The 14428-nt window shown below is 39.4% G+C and overlaps 1 protein-coding gene across 3 annotated transcripts in view; it reads left to right on the top strand.

Moving 5' to 3' along the window:
- Positions 1-14428, top strand: part of syt6 (synaptotagmin 6) — a 189642-nt gene that overhangs the window by 33825 nt on the left and 141389 nt on the right. The window lies entirely within an intron of this gene.

Genomic DNA, 14428 nt, shown 5'->3' with positions numbered 1-14428 from the left:
TTACCTAGCCCAATACACCCATGTATATTCTTTGAATTGACGGTGGGCATGGTCTCTGTGATATTGTCATATCAGGCATAGTATTTGATTTGTGACACCAGCATCTATAATCATATGATTTGATTGCATTACACTTGCAATTAACTGTGCTTCTATCCAGAAAGATAATGCAAATAATCTGAAGGCACTATGTGTGTGGTGTGCATGTGCTTCCAAGTCACCTTAAGGCTTATGGCAATAATTTCATCAGTTTTTCTTGAGTGTGGAATATCAACAGTGGTTTGGCAATTGCCTTCCTCTGAGATGTAGCCTACAGCACTTGGTAGTCCTTATTAGCCCCAATCCAAGTACTAACCAGGCCTCATTTGCTTCTGCTTAGCTTTCAAGATCAGACAGGCAGCAGTGCCTTCAGGGTATTTACGCCTGAAGGTATTATAAAGCTGCCCCCCCCCCTTTCCTGGCTCCATAATAGATCTCCTGAGTTAAAGGGAAAATGGAAGAAGATATGAGAAGATGTTGATATTTGGGCACACTGGAAACATCGATTGAAGCTGGGTGCAGATCCAATGAAACTTTGTTGACAATCTCCCTGCCTCTGGGATTTGAAAATGCCTCCAAGGGAAATGGTGATGTAGAACAAGATTGTAGAAAAACAACTACACAAATGTCCTTTTAAAAAGACATTTGTACCCTGCTGAAATTGCCTCTTTGAACCCCAGAATCAAAGCAGGTTACTGTTGCCCTTAGGCAGAGACAGTGCTTTTACTAAAGAATGAAATAAATGTCATGTATGTTTATTCAGACATATTCCAGTATGGCTCATTAAAAACAATACAGAAACCTAGCTTAGAGCTGTGTTTCCACAATATTCATGAAATCATATTTAAGTAGGCAGAAGTCAAAATTTATTTCAAAAAGAAGATAAAGGATTTTAGAAAAACATCCTGTGTTCAAAGGAAGTACACAGGCATGGAACAATCTACTTCAGGAACAATAGGTGTCATTAAAAATAAGCCTGCATGATTCCCTTTAGGAATCATGTAGGTATGTAATTATTCTGTACATTGTACTTATTATTAGGCAGAAGGAGAATAATCAGTATTACTTCCCACCTGTGAAAATTCTCAAATAAAACTGAAGACTATCAGACATTTATTAAGGGTTGTCAGATTTCCCATTCCAGGATGTAATGTGTAATTGTTCTGATGAGACGTAACCAGGTGAGAGAATTCAGGTGGACTCTCCTAATGACTGTGATCTCCACTTGCAATTGTGTGAGAAAGCTCCCTAATGCAAATTTCTTTGACTATCAGCCATATTCAGTCTGGGGGTTCTGTGTAAGAAAAGAAGAACACAAAAGGCAAAATACAGAACAGGTATCACTGGCAATTTTGACCTAGTATCATTTCTTTGGACATTGATGAACCATTCCAGAATTTTTAGTTTGTGAATTCCTTGTGCTGGACGTAAAAAAAAACAAAGGATTTCATCACATGCAAGATTTCCCCCTGTTTACATACACTTTTAAAACAATTGACACATAAAGCAACATGAATCCCACCATACAATGCAAGGGGACTTCTGCCTCTTACCCATGATACTTTGTCTGTGAACTGTCTCTAAAGTGTAGGGAAATGGGAGGATCTGGAGCTGGTTAGAAAGCATCTTCTGGGTTCCTGGAAATGGGAGAAAGTGGGGGGAAACATGCGGGATGGAATCTGTCAAATTTGCTCGTGTTGAATCACTTTAGTAATTTGGAATAATGGGTGTTGCTATGGGCACTGATGCTCCATTTCTCTCCCAAAATCCGTCTTAAGAATAATGCCTTCTGTCTCCTTGAGAGTAAGGGAATTGGGAGAGGAAAGCAAAAGAGCCCATGGAGAGAAGTGGGATCTACTTTAAGAAGGATGCATTCTGTCTCCTCTAAGTGGATGGATAAGCTGGGAGGAGGTAATCCTGTGTAATGGGGGTAAGTACATTCTCCGTCTTCTTTTAAGATGGAACGCCATGTAAGGAAGACAATTTCACACACAAAGAAGATGATTTCCCCCACTTTCCCCCATTTTCGCCAGCTCCGTCTGATAAGTTTCTTGAAGCAAACTATGACTTCACCAGACAGGCAAAAACACATACTTTTACCTGTTTCTCCTGTTGTTTATTTTGGTAATTATTAATCCCCTATTACAACAGATAATACAGCCACTGTATGTCCCCTACAAGAAATATTTCCTCCTACATTGTATCCTTGGAAATGTAATGCTTCCTTTATTTTTTAAGCTACAATAGGCTGGCTGCTGGGAAGAAGCCCCCTCAGGTGCTGATGTGTTTTCAGTGTCTAAATAGGAACAAACACAGCTTAAGCGGCTTACTGTTCTATTCTTCTTCTGACAATAGCATAAACTCCAGACTGAAAAGAAGGCGGGGACGTATCACAGAAGGGAAAGTCTCTTCAAAAAGAGGTGTGGACAGTGTCGCCAATCAAGTACAAAGTTAGCCAAGGAATAGGGTGGGTGTTATCACATCATTAGACAGAATAATGCCAGGAATAGAGGATATGATATTGAGCTGGTGTGTTTGTGCAGAAAAATACCAAGGGTTATCAGGGTCAGCTACAGAAATAATTTGACTACTTTTTTTTTTGCAAAAGTTTTTGTTCATTTTAATTCATCTCTCTCATTCAAAATAATATTACTACAAGGTGAAGGAGTGTGCATATTACTTTGAACATTGGATGTGGAATTTCTTCCCTCTTCTTACCAAAGAAATAATGCAAAGATTACATAGCTCTCTTGATAACTTATGAGAGCTATGCTCTTTTGAATGCTCTCTGCAGTTTAGTCATGCATATATTCATCTCCTGTTCCGTAACAGTTACATAAGGTCATATGTTACAAAAGCACAGTTTTGCTAATTTAGATCAATAGTATATCTAGCACATTTTTCATACAGATGCAATTAACAAGCACTCCTGTCTTTGTCTAAACACAGGATTGGGCAATGTGGAGAAAACTGCGTAAGAACTAGCATAAATGGGAAATGCCTTTCTGGGGTGCTTACAGCCCTTGGAGGTCGCAATAACAATAAGATGTATTGCTTGTCATTAGTTCCTGTTCCAAATGGATTTTGAAACAGAATACTGTTACTCATCATCGTTTTATGACAATAGATTTCATAGATCTATTTATTTTGGTTATTTACTGCCAACCCTATATGATGCAAAGATATCCCGGTTGTTCATGCAATTAAATCAATTAAAAATATGAAAAAGTTCAAACAGAAACAAGATAATTTTCATTTTAAAATGTAGTCAGCTATCTAACACAGTGATTCTCAAACTGTAATCCTCAAGGTGTTTTGGACTTCAACCCCCAGAAGCCTCAGGTGCCTTAGCCAATGCCTTGGGAAACAGTGATCTATGGCCTGTGTATTCTCTTCCAAGTCTATGATTCTATGATTATATTAGTAAGGCCCCTATATCCATGGATCAAATATCCACAGTTTACTTATCCATTGTTCACACAACACCCTTAGGGCTTTAGGGTGGGAGGAGGCAAGAGTAATCACTGTTGTTGCCACTAACTTTTGAAGCCCAAATCGATTGGTCCTCTGGGGGGCAGCAACTCCAGCCCACCAGAACCCGCCAGTCACCCAGAGGATCTTTTCATTGCCTGCCCGAAGACTGTGGAATGGCCTGCTGGAAGAGATCTGACAGCCAGATCAGCTGTCAGAATTTAAGACACAATTTAAGACCTATCTCTTCCGTCAGGCCCACCCAATCAATTTGTACTTGTGAATTTAACCTGCATTTTATCTGTGTTTGTTATATGTAATTTAATAGTACTTTATTTTATTTTACTGTTTTAACTCTGTCATATCCTGCCTTAAGCCACAAGGAGAGGAGGGTAGTAAATACATAAACAAATAATAATAATGATAATAATAATAATAATAATAATAATAATAATAATAATAATAATAAGTAGTAGTAGTAGTAGTAATAGTCATACATTAACACAACAGCCTTGGACTCTGGGGTGAGGGGTGGTGGAATCAGGAAGAACTGCTGCCACTGACATGGCTTTTTTTGGTGGGGAGAAGGATGGAAAGCTGCCCTGCCTTCTCCTGGGTGACGATGCAGAGAACCTTCAATTGCTCTTTCCTCCATGGACAGGATGTGATCAAGGTGGGGTGAAACCAACCCCTTTCTGAGTAGAATTGTAAAAGGCAAGAGCTGAGTCTATCCCAGAACAACCTAAAATAAGTACTGATCCCTTCTACTTTCTCCACTGTGGCCTTTTTAAATGTCTGGGTGGGAAATGGTGCCAGCAACAACCAGAGATGGGTGGCCCCCTGAGAGGCTTTCCCTTCTCTGTTTAATGACTCTTAGCTTGTCCATGAGTCTCATCAAAAGCCATAGTTTTGGCCATAAAATCTGTCCTCATACATGAGGTCGATTTATACATTAGTATATACGATATGTGTTCATGAAAATGGGAAACCTCTTGTTTGAATTGCTTCTTTTACATATCTGATTTATTGTAGTTTAATTCTCATATTAGCATGATGCTATCTGAAATAATTACTTATTATAACTGATTTGTAAGTTTACCTTTATTTTGTTAGCCAATTCAATCACACTTTTTCAAACTTAAGCCAAAAGTGTTCACATAAAGCTGTCATTATAGGGACAAGTGATACCCCAGCTTCCTGAACTATCCAAGTTGCCAAAGGGAAACATTTTCTTTAAATATCTAATGACAATGATGGTCTTCTATGATCTTTGTAATTTTTTATGAAATAATGGATGATTTATTAATGCATCTGCTAGTGAGCTGCTATCTCCTTTGCCTACTGTTTGAGGCAGTATTGAGTTACAAAGTATATAAAATGCATTGAAGGGCAGCACTTCTGAATCTTTAATAGCTGTCAAGAAGGAGGATGCTGAGGATGCAATTTGTGACTCACTGGAAAAACTCACTGGAATAATTCCCATACAGCTGTTGAAAGTACTGAAGCAGATTTCTTTTGCATCTCTTCAGAAGTACTATGGAGACTAGGAGCTGAAAGCAAAGTAGCAGTAAAAATAGAAAACATATTTTCTGATCACTTCAGAATTAAGTTTGAGAAGTATTTCACATAGACTATTATGAGATTATATGAATATGAAGGCACCATGATCATTTGTCTTCAGTCACATGGCCAACTTAAATGCACACACTCCAGATTATTTGGTGCAATGATTATTGGTATGGTTTGCAAGAGCGCTATGGTGCTACCATCGAATTCCATTTTGTATAATCCTGAAATTTTAAGTTTAGAGAGAGGCATTTGGAATTTCAGTAAGAATGCTTCTGTGTCTCAGCAAACTACAAACCTCAGGGTTACATGGGATGCAATCATGGCAGCTACAGTGAAATCATGATGCTATAATCATGTTGCCATAATTGCACTATCATGGCATAAATAAATAATTGAAAGTTATACATACATGGGTAGGAAGATGCATTAGCAAGGCAGTACAGAAGAGTGACTGTGGAGCTATGTATTGCTAAAGGAACACCATAGGGTAACTGCAGAGAAGTGCAATAGTGATTTTTCCATTTGCTTAAACATGATTGCTGTGAGACAACAGGCTGGTATGATAAAACCCGAAGATGTAGAATCATAGAATCATAGAATCATAGAATAGTAGAGTTGGAAGAGACCTCATGGGCCATCCAGTCCAACCCCCTGCCAAGAAGCAGGAAATCGCATTCAGAGCACCCCCGACAGATGGCCATCCAGCCTCTGCTTAAAAGCCTCCAAGGAAGGAGCCTCCACCACAGCCCGGGGGAGAGAGTTCCACTGTCAAACAGCCCTCACAGTGAGGAAGTTCTTCTTGATGTTCAGGTGGAATCTCCTTTCCTGTAGTTTGAAGCCATTGTTCCGCATCCTAGTCTGCAGGGCAGCAGAAAACAAGCTTGCTCCCTAAATTCTTTCTCCCACCCTGAACATGCCACAGATACATGAACCCTACTTGACTAGTTTCCAACAGACCTCAAACTCTGAGGATGCCTGCTATAGCAGGACCCTTTTTGGTATCCCACCAATTATATACCAGCATATACCAATTATATAGTACCAGCAGCGGCCCTAGGTTTTTTCACTATGTAAGCAAACCTAGGGCCGTGCGCCCCCCCAAATTATGCCCCCCAACTTACCGCCGGCGGCGGCACCCTCTCTAGCCGGGGGACTCCAGGAAGTACTTGCTATTCTCGCGATATTTCGCGAGATCTCACAGAATAGCAAGGACTTCATTGTTCCACGGCAAGTGACCCAATGGTCGTCGCCGCCACCGCGAGAGCGCCCAGCAAGGGCTGCGCCCGAAGCGGCGGCTTCAAGGGCTTCAATTACGAACTGGCCCTGAGAAGTACAGATGTTCTTTCTTGTACCTCCAATATACTCTTATAGATTTATTAGGTGTTTTATGGCACTGAGGAAAGATACACTCAAGGCAGTATTTTCTTTTTGAGAAAAACAAGATAATATATTTATTAGTTTGACCAGGCATGCATAATGGTTACAGTCAGGCACTTAAATGTAGTGGTTTCACAATCAATTAGGTTCTTGGCTTAGTTAGAACAGTTCCAAAACTCTGAATGCTGATGTTTCACTATGTTAAATAATTCAACAAACAGGACTTTTCAGATTTTCTAAAATCTCTTTCTCTGTCTAGAGAATCACCACCTAGTTCTCTTTGTCTGAAGATAGGTGTCAAAACTGTGCTCTCAACTTAAATTACAGTTCCCAAAAATATGTCCACTCTCCTAGAGAGTGGGAGTTAGGAGGTTGGAGAAAGAACTCTCACTTCCCAAAACTCCCACTCTCCGGTTCCCAGCTGTAACTATCACTTTGGCTCCATCCACATTTTGTTACTGGGCAAACACTTAATTTTCATCCGCCAGTCAGATTACCCTCCTATAATTGGCTGCCGGATCACCCCTCCCCTCTGGCTTCAGCCATGCCTTTGGAACCAACTAAAAACAATGGCTGCCCCCTACGCACCATCCCTACAGGATAGGCTAATCTGTTACACCTGCCATAGATGCAGGTGAAACATCAGGAAAGATGCTTCTGGAATATGGCCATACATCCAGGAAAACTCACAGTAACCCAGTGATTCTGGCCATGAAAGCCTTGATGCAATGACTTCTGGACCTATAGGCTGTGAAGCAGCTAAAGCAATCAACAAAGGTCTGTTCTTGTGTTCATCAGGAAGCAGCTGACTAATGGGTCCCCACCTCTTCGCAAAGATGATCTCTATTGCAATGGTCAGAAGTGGTGTCCTTATTGCAATATCCCCTTCTACCAGAGAACACTTGTGCAAATATTAGTCAGCTGCTTCCTAAGCAACAGTGGAATTGAGCCTCCCTTCTCACAATGACTATATTCTGGTAAATGGGAATTGAGGTACTTTCATGGTCCCTAAGTGCACTCTAAATGGGGGGCTACGTGAGGATAATTAATACTGCACCATTATGAATGCAGAATTCCAGTTTATTAATATATAATTCCTCAACAGGTTTCCAGCGTGGATTTTAATCTAATTGGAATCTAGGATTTGAATCTGTATTCTTCACTTATTTCATTTGACCTTTTTGTGAACTGCCTTCATTTGCATTTGAGGAGTGAAAAGGAATAAAGGGAAAGAATTGTATAGCTTGGTTTCAGGGACTTTCTGCTAGAAAATTTCAGGCAATGAAATCACACAAACTGAATATAAGAGATGGCATGATAAAATTTGCTGCAATGATACACTGAAATCCATACAGAAAATGTTAATCATTTGCAAAACAAACAAACAAAAAACCTGATGAGAACATACATCTGAAAAAGGGGTTGAAAATGGTGGAGTGGGACATTTAAGAGTCAAACTGATAAACAGTTAAACATAGTATGCCAGATAAAATGTGGTTGAGAAAAGGGAAGTTTCTATCATAGATGTGGTGAACTCTGAATACTGTATAGCAGAACTAACAACAAAGAGAGAGAAAATATTCTGAAATATCAAGATTCTGGAGGGGGGACTAGTGCCATTCTGATGGTGATGGGTGCTCTGGGAGCAATTCCAAATGGAATGACAAAATATCTGAATGAAATTGCCACAGATGGAATCACAATAGCACCATTATAAACAGAGACAATACTTGGAACATTGCTTGATGCTGCTGCTGTGATTATTAAATTCTTTGATGGAATCTGAATCACTGAAGGTCCAAAAAGCAAGTCAATAAAACGTGGTAGACTGTAAAACCAAGATAATATTATATGTAGTGGTGTGAATTCTGAAAAGTAAATTTTCATTTGTTGTTTGCTTTAAACATATAGAAAGGATTCACCAGTCATGAAGACATCTTCAGAATATATTAGTGTTTTGGTGCAATGTAAAGGGATCTAGAGCTGGGTTTCTGGGATTATTATGTTGGTCTTTGATAAACAGAAAGTAGACTAATGAAATTTTCATAATGCCTGACCTCAGTAATCATTAAGCTATAAAATGTAAACGGTGGCTTTTTTTCCATTGGCTCATGCACTTTCTCTTCAGTGGTTTTGCCTGAGGCATGTGACTCATCTGCTAAATTCAGGAGTATCTCATGTTCAAAACTAATTCTGTGCCCTGTGAGTCCCTTGACAAGGATATTGAGAAGCACTGATTCTTTGCAGAACATAATTATTTTAGCAGCACATGTTGTCAATATATACAAGCCAAAAACCTGCATGGGACACATGAAGCATAACCACTCCATATACAGAATGCTGTGCTTCTCCTTCTCACTACAGCAGCAAAGTCCTATGGGATTGTTGCAGCTGCTAGTAAATAGCTTTGGATGGGGGGAGGTAAGTGATGAGGCTGCCTTTCTGTTCCTCTGTCATTTGCTCCAGAGAGAGAGAGAGAGAGACGGAAGAATGATGACCTGATTGGTGCGCTCTCACCTATGTAAACTGCAAGAAATAAAGTGGCAGCCCAACTGCTCAGTCACTTTCCTCCTTCCCTTCCCCTTCTTCTGGCATGGTCCCATGGCATCTGGCACCTGAACAGAAGAGATTATAGATGAGTCACAAGAGAACACCTTCTAGTGCCTTATACAAAAAAGGGGGGAAATGACACATTTGCTGTACACACACATGATGTTGGCCATGGATGGACCTTTGCAGCTGAGATCACACGTAACATTTACTAAAATAAATACAGAAGAACTTGGAAGCTACAGGATGTTTGATGAGTGGGAACTATGATCTCATCTGACCCTCTCCCCAGATGCCTCCATTCCCTCTGAATGAAGCATAGGAACATAGAATCAGAGAGCTGGAAGAGACCCCAAATATTATCTCACCCAATCCAATTTTTCCATGCAGGAAAATAGAATAAAAGCAGCCCTGACAGATAGCCATCCAGAGAAGGTAATTCCATCACACTCCGATGTAGCATATTCCATTACTGAATAGCTCTTATGATCAGGAAATTCATCCTAATGTTTAGGTGGAATCTTTGTTCCTATAATTTCAATATCTTGCTCCATGTTCTAGTCTCCAGAGCAACAGGGGAAAAAAACTTGTTCCCTTCTTTATGGAATAAACCTTGGTCTTTGAAGAACAAATAGAGCAATTGTTATGGGTCAATTACTGTGAGAGATTGGTAAAGAGGAATGTTGATGAGCGACACTATTCTTTCCTGAAAAAATATTGGTGTCTCAGGACAGTAAACACATTGAGCTTTTAAACCAAAAGTATTTTTTTTCAGATATAGTGAAGACACCAATGCTTTCAATTATCTAGACCACACTTTGGAACTTCAACATTGGGTAGTTTCCAAACATATAAAAAGCCACAGAAAACTACAGTATAATATATTTGAGGTTAAATGTCAAGATTTACAGAGGAAGGAACTGGCAAACCACTTTTGAGTATTCCTTGCCTAAGAATATCCTATGAAATTCATGGGTTCTTCATAATATAACAGGCAACTCAAAGGTGTGTGCTTATGTGTGCCTGCACACAAACGCAAATACACACATATCTAGCTCAATTTGATGAAGTCTTCAACAATGAATGGAAATAATTGCTAGTTGCAAGTAAGCCCATTGTTTTCTTTTTGATGGTAGAGGGGGGGCACTTTTTAGAAAAGTATTGTTGCACATTAGTACAATGATATTTAAAAAACCTTTTACAATAGATGAGAAAAATAGAAGGTCTAATAATAGTATTATTGTATGATCAGGCTTCTTATGAGGAAAATGATCAAAAAGAGTTGGCCAGAACTTTGAACAGGCTTCAGAAGGACCAAAGGGAGATGACTCATCACATGCATGTAATAAAGGGATGCCAAATAAAAGTGGAATTGTCTTTTTGCTCAGGGATTTAAATGGAGGGTACAGCCCAAAATGTTCTTTCTCTAACTGTGTTGAAACAACTCCAAGATCTGACTCCCACACCAATCCCAATCCTGTGACAATTTTATACTACATTTCTATATAACTGATAATGTTTGGAGACAATCCCTTTAATGTGATAACTTATAGATGTGCAGAAGTCTTCAAAATGGATAGCTGCCAACTTGTGAATGCATGTGTTTAGTAAATGCATAGATCAGATTTTTTTGAAGCCAAGGCACATTGATTTTCCTCAGTCATTGCCACAGTTTGGCACACCTCCAAATAAAAATATCCCATATAGTTTAGATATGTTTTCTTTCCAATCTTTAAAACAATGGATGACTGGTAAATTGATTCTAGGAAGTCCAGTGCTGCTTAAACATCAGTATATGGCAATGGAGATCAAGGTTTACATCTCTGCCTCGCCATGGAAGCCTTGGGCAAATCACACTCTTTGAGCCTCAGAGGAAAGCAAAGACAACCCCCTCTGAAGACATTTTGCCAAAAAAAAATCCAATGTAAATCTTAAATCGAAGATGGCTTGAAAGACACACAGGAGCAAAACTCTCAACTTCAATGTTGTTCTAAACGTTTGGACTATAGAAAAGCTTTTATCCACTGGGCTCCTAATTCGGGTACGTAACCTTGAATCACAATCACAGCAATTTGTCCATCACTAGTTAAGAATAAAAATACTCCATCACATTGAAGATAGAGCAAGCTTGTTTTCCGCTACTCTAGGGTCAAAATGTTCATCTGCACTGATGAAATCGAACACCACTTTAACTGCCATGGGCCAATACTGTGGAATCATGGTAGCTGTAGTTTTACAAAGTCTTTCGTCTTCTCAGCCAAAGAGATCTGGTGCATTGGCAAACTACAACTCCTGGGATTCCATAGCATTGAAGCAGTCGAAGTGATGTCAAACTGCATTCATTGTACAGTGTAACTGTATACTAAGGCACAAAGCAATGGATTTAAACTGCAGGAAAAGAGGTTCCATGTAAACATTAAGAATAATTTCCTGATGTTAAGAGCTGTTTGACAATAGCTTAGACTGCTTTGTACTGTGGTGGAGTTCCCTTTTCTAGAGGTTTTTAAACAGAGGCTGGATGTCCAATTATCAGAAGTGTATTCCTCACTGGTCTGGATGGCCCTTGTGGTCCCATGTAAAAACATAATTATGTACTTTGAGAACAAGAAAAAAAATCTCATCTAAAATGGATATATGCTTGAAGAACAGGAAAAGTATATTTGAGAAGTCTGATTCCTGATTTTTAAAAAACACCAATCTTTAAAATGGAAAAGCTAAACACAACTGCATTGTCCTGAATTACCTTTATGTTTGTCTATCTCTCTTTCTCTTTGTGCCTATGTTTATGTGGGAGGTTTTTTCCTGCTTCACAGTAAAACGGGTTGCTTGCTTGAATCTGTTCCCAAACCCGGAACTTTATTAATACTAATCATCAGCATACCAGTTTGTTGTGAGCAGAGAATAGCTATTTTGAGCACAAGGAAAATAACAAACACCACTGCAAACTTCCTGTGCACATTTCATCCTTTTCCCTGGGTTATATACCCCAATTTTACATGCACACACACACAACTGCACAACATTTAATCTGTTCCCCACTCCATCTGCTCTATGGTGGACTTGTGAGAAGACTGTAGTGGTAGTTGTTCCCTTGCTGAGGATGAAAAAGCCATTGGGACAAGGCAGAGGTTAGAGGGAGGAAGAGAGCAAAGGAAGAAGAAAGGGAAGCACTTGGAGTGGAGTCCTAGCAGGCTTATGATAAGCAGAAGTTTGGCTGAGGCTAGTGAACCACCCAGGAGTCTCTTCCCATGGCAGCTGATGACACAAAATGCAGATGAGTGGGTGGTCCCTTTGACATGTGTTGTCAGGGTGGGGACATCAGCAAATTTTGGTATAGGGGGGCAGCGGATCCTGAAACCAATCCTCCATGGATGCGAAGGGATGATTGCACTCAGTTTTACATTCAAAAGTAAAAAAATTGTAATGCTCAGCGACTGACATATTACATAATGCCATTTTACATAAAACACTAGGTACATCAATATCCCTAGGATACCATGTGTGTAACTTTTCTTTGAATGTACATGCCTTGTAATTGGACAATCAGCATTTCTTAAAAGTGAGACTGTAACAAAAGAACCTTTTTTCAATCATTAAGTGGCTTAAGATATTAAATGCGAAACACAAAGTATATAAAATAGTTTGCCTCATTTGCCTGTGATATTTGATAGAAAGGCTGTGCTAATGCACATATAATCAATGTGTAAAATGCAGCCTTTATTTTGGCAGATGAGAGCATTTTATTGTAGGGATAGAAATAATACTTGAAAATATTTGGGAAATGCTTGAAAAACCCTGACAAGAAGAATTATAGAGTGATGAGAATCTTTGCAGTTCGAGTCTTCTTCTGCACAAAATGTCCATTTTCTGTGCAAAAAAATACTTTTTCTCATGCAAAACACTCAGCTGTAATTTAAAGTTCATTGTATGCAAAATATTTGTTACTGTATATTAAACAGTGCTGTTTCCGGTGTCATTTTTCTGTGAAAAACAATTTGAGTGAATTTTGCACAGAGTAAGCTCTAAATTGTAAATCAGCTCCCAAAGCTGTATTACTTGTAGCGTACTTTGGGAAGAAATGTAATAAAGAATTATTTCCCCATTTTATTGTGACTAAAGAACTGAACCTGAATGGGATTCAGCAATTTCAGCTGCTAGGGAACTGTTTAGGGAAAACGTTGAGCATCTCATACATAATAATATCGAACCATTAATTCTGGTATATTCTGTGAATTATTCTAACGGGACAGTGAAGCTCTTATTATAGCATTCCCAGCTGTCACGGTTTTATAAATCAACTATCTGTTTTTGGGAATATGTTTAAAATTTATATGACTTTTCCCCCAGCTGGTTTCTGGTGCCATTTTATCAGAGGGTTGTTCTGAAAAATCATATACCTGGAGAGGTGCTTCAATGGATGCTGAGACAGAATCTTTCATCACATCTCTGACACAATTCTCAGTGATTTGGACATAGAAAGCACATGTTGACATGTGAATTTTGAGTGAAAATACCCATAGAAATGTATGTTTTGAGAAATTATGTTTACAAAGGATTGCTGGGGTGAAGGGTGAGAGCAGAGTCTCCACAGCTGAGGAATTTCTACTTCTTACATTCAGCTAGGCTCATAACAACCAGGGGAGGAATTGGAGGTGATTTTTTGTCACTGTATTTTTCCCCTGTTGTTTCCCACATGCATTGCATTTTTCCTTAATTGATGTGGCATTAGTCTTTTTGATTTTTCTGGAGGACATGCTAGGGGACCATGTGAGCTTGGGATGTGACAGGTCCATCCTGGACCAGCCCAAGACATTTTGTTGCCTGAGGCCTGAACAAAGGATGCCTTTCACCCATATAGTTACATAATACTCAAAGACAGACATGTTATTTCTGCATATGAGACAGAAAATCCCCCAAGCATCTCTACCCATCCTTGAAAGTAAAATGCAATACCAAAAAACTAAATAGCTAGCAATTTGCAGCAATTTCATGACAACCAAAGGCAGTCACATCACTATGCCTCATGTTAGGGCCTTGCCCCTAAATCCCTTCCCTGTAGATCACATTTATCTCCTACTACATATGGAGCAGTAATGTTGCAGCCTCAGTGGCAATACAGGTTTCTGCCTCTTTTCATTGAGGACTGCTATAGATACAGAGAAGGAGGTCTGTGTCATCCAATGGCTCCTCAGCAGCCTCCCACGGGAGCATAGAGTTACTCCCTATGACTGAAATGACTGGAACTAAAGCTAAATGCTAATAATGTGAACTTTAAGATGATGTTTCCATTGTGGAATCACAGTATCTTAATCACAGCACAGAATGTGTGAGGAAAAGGGTGCCCAGTTTGCAAGTGCTTTAAGTCCTCTCTCTTTTTTAGCCCCCCCCCTCTCTCTTTTTCCTTTGTTTGCTTACAACAGGA

Source organism: Anolis carolinensis, chromosome 4, assembly GCF_035594765.1.
Source record: "Anolis carolinensis isolate JA03-04 chromosome 4, rAnoCar3.1.pri, whole genome shotgun sequence".
Lineage (NCBI taxonomy): Eukaryota > Metazoa > Chordata > Lepidosauria > Squamata > Dactyloidae > Anolis > Anolis carolinensis.
This window is presented reverse-complemented; position numbering and strand designations above follow the sequence as displayed.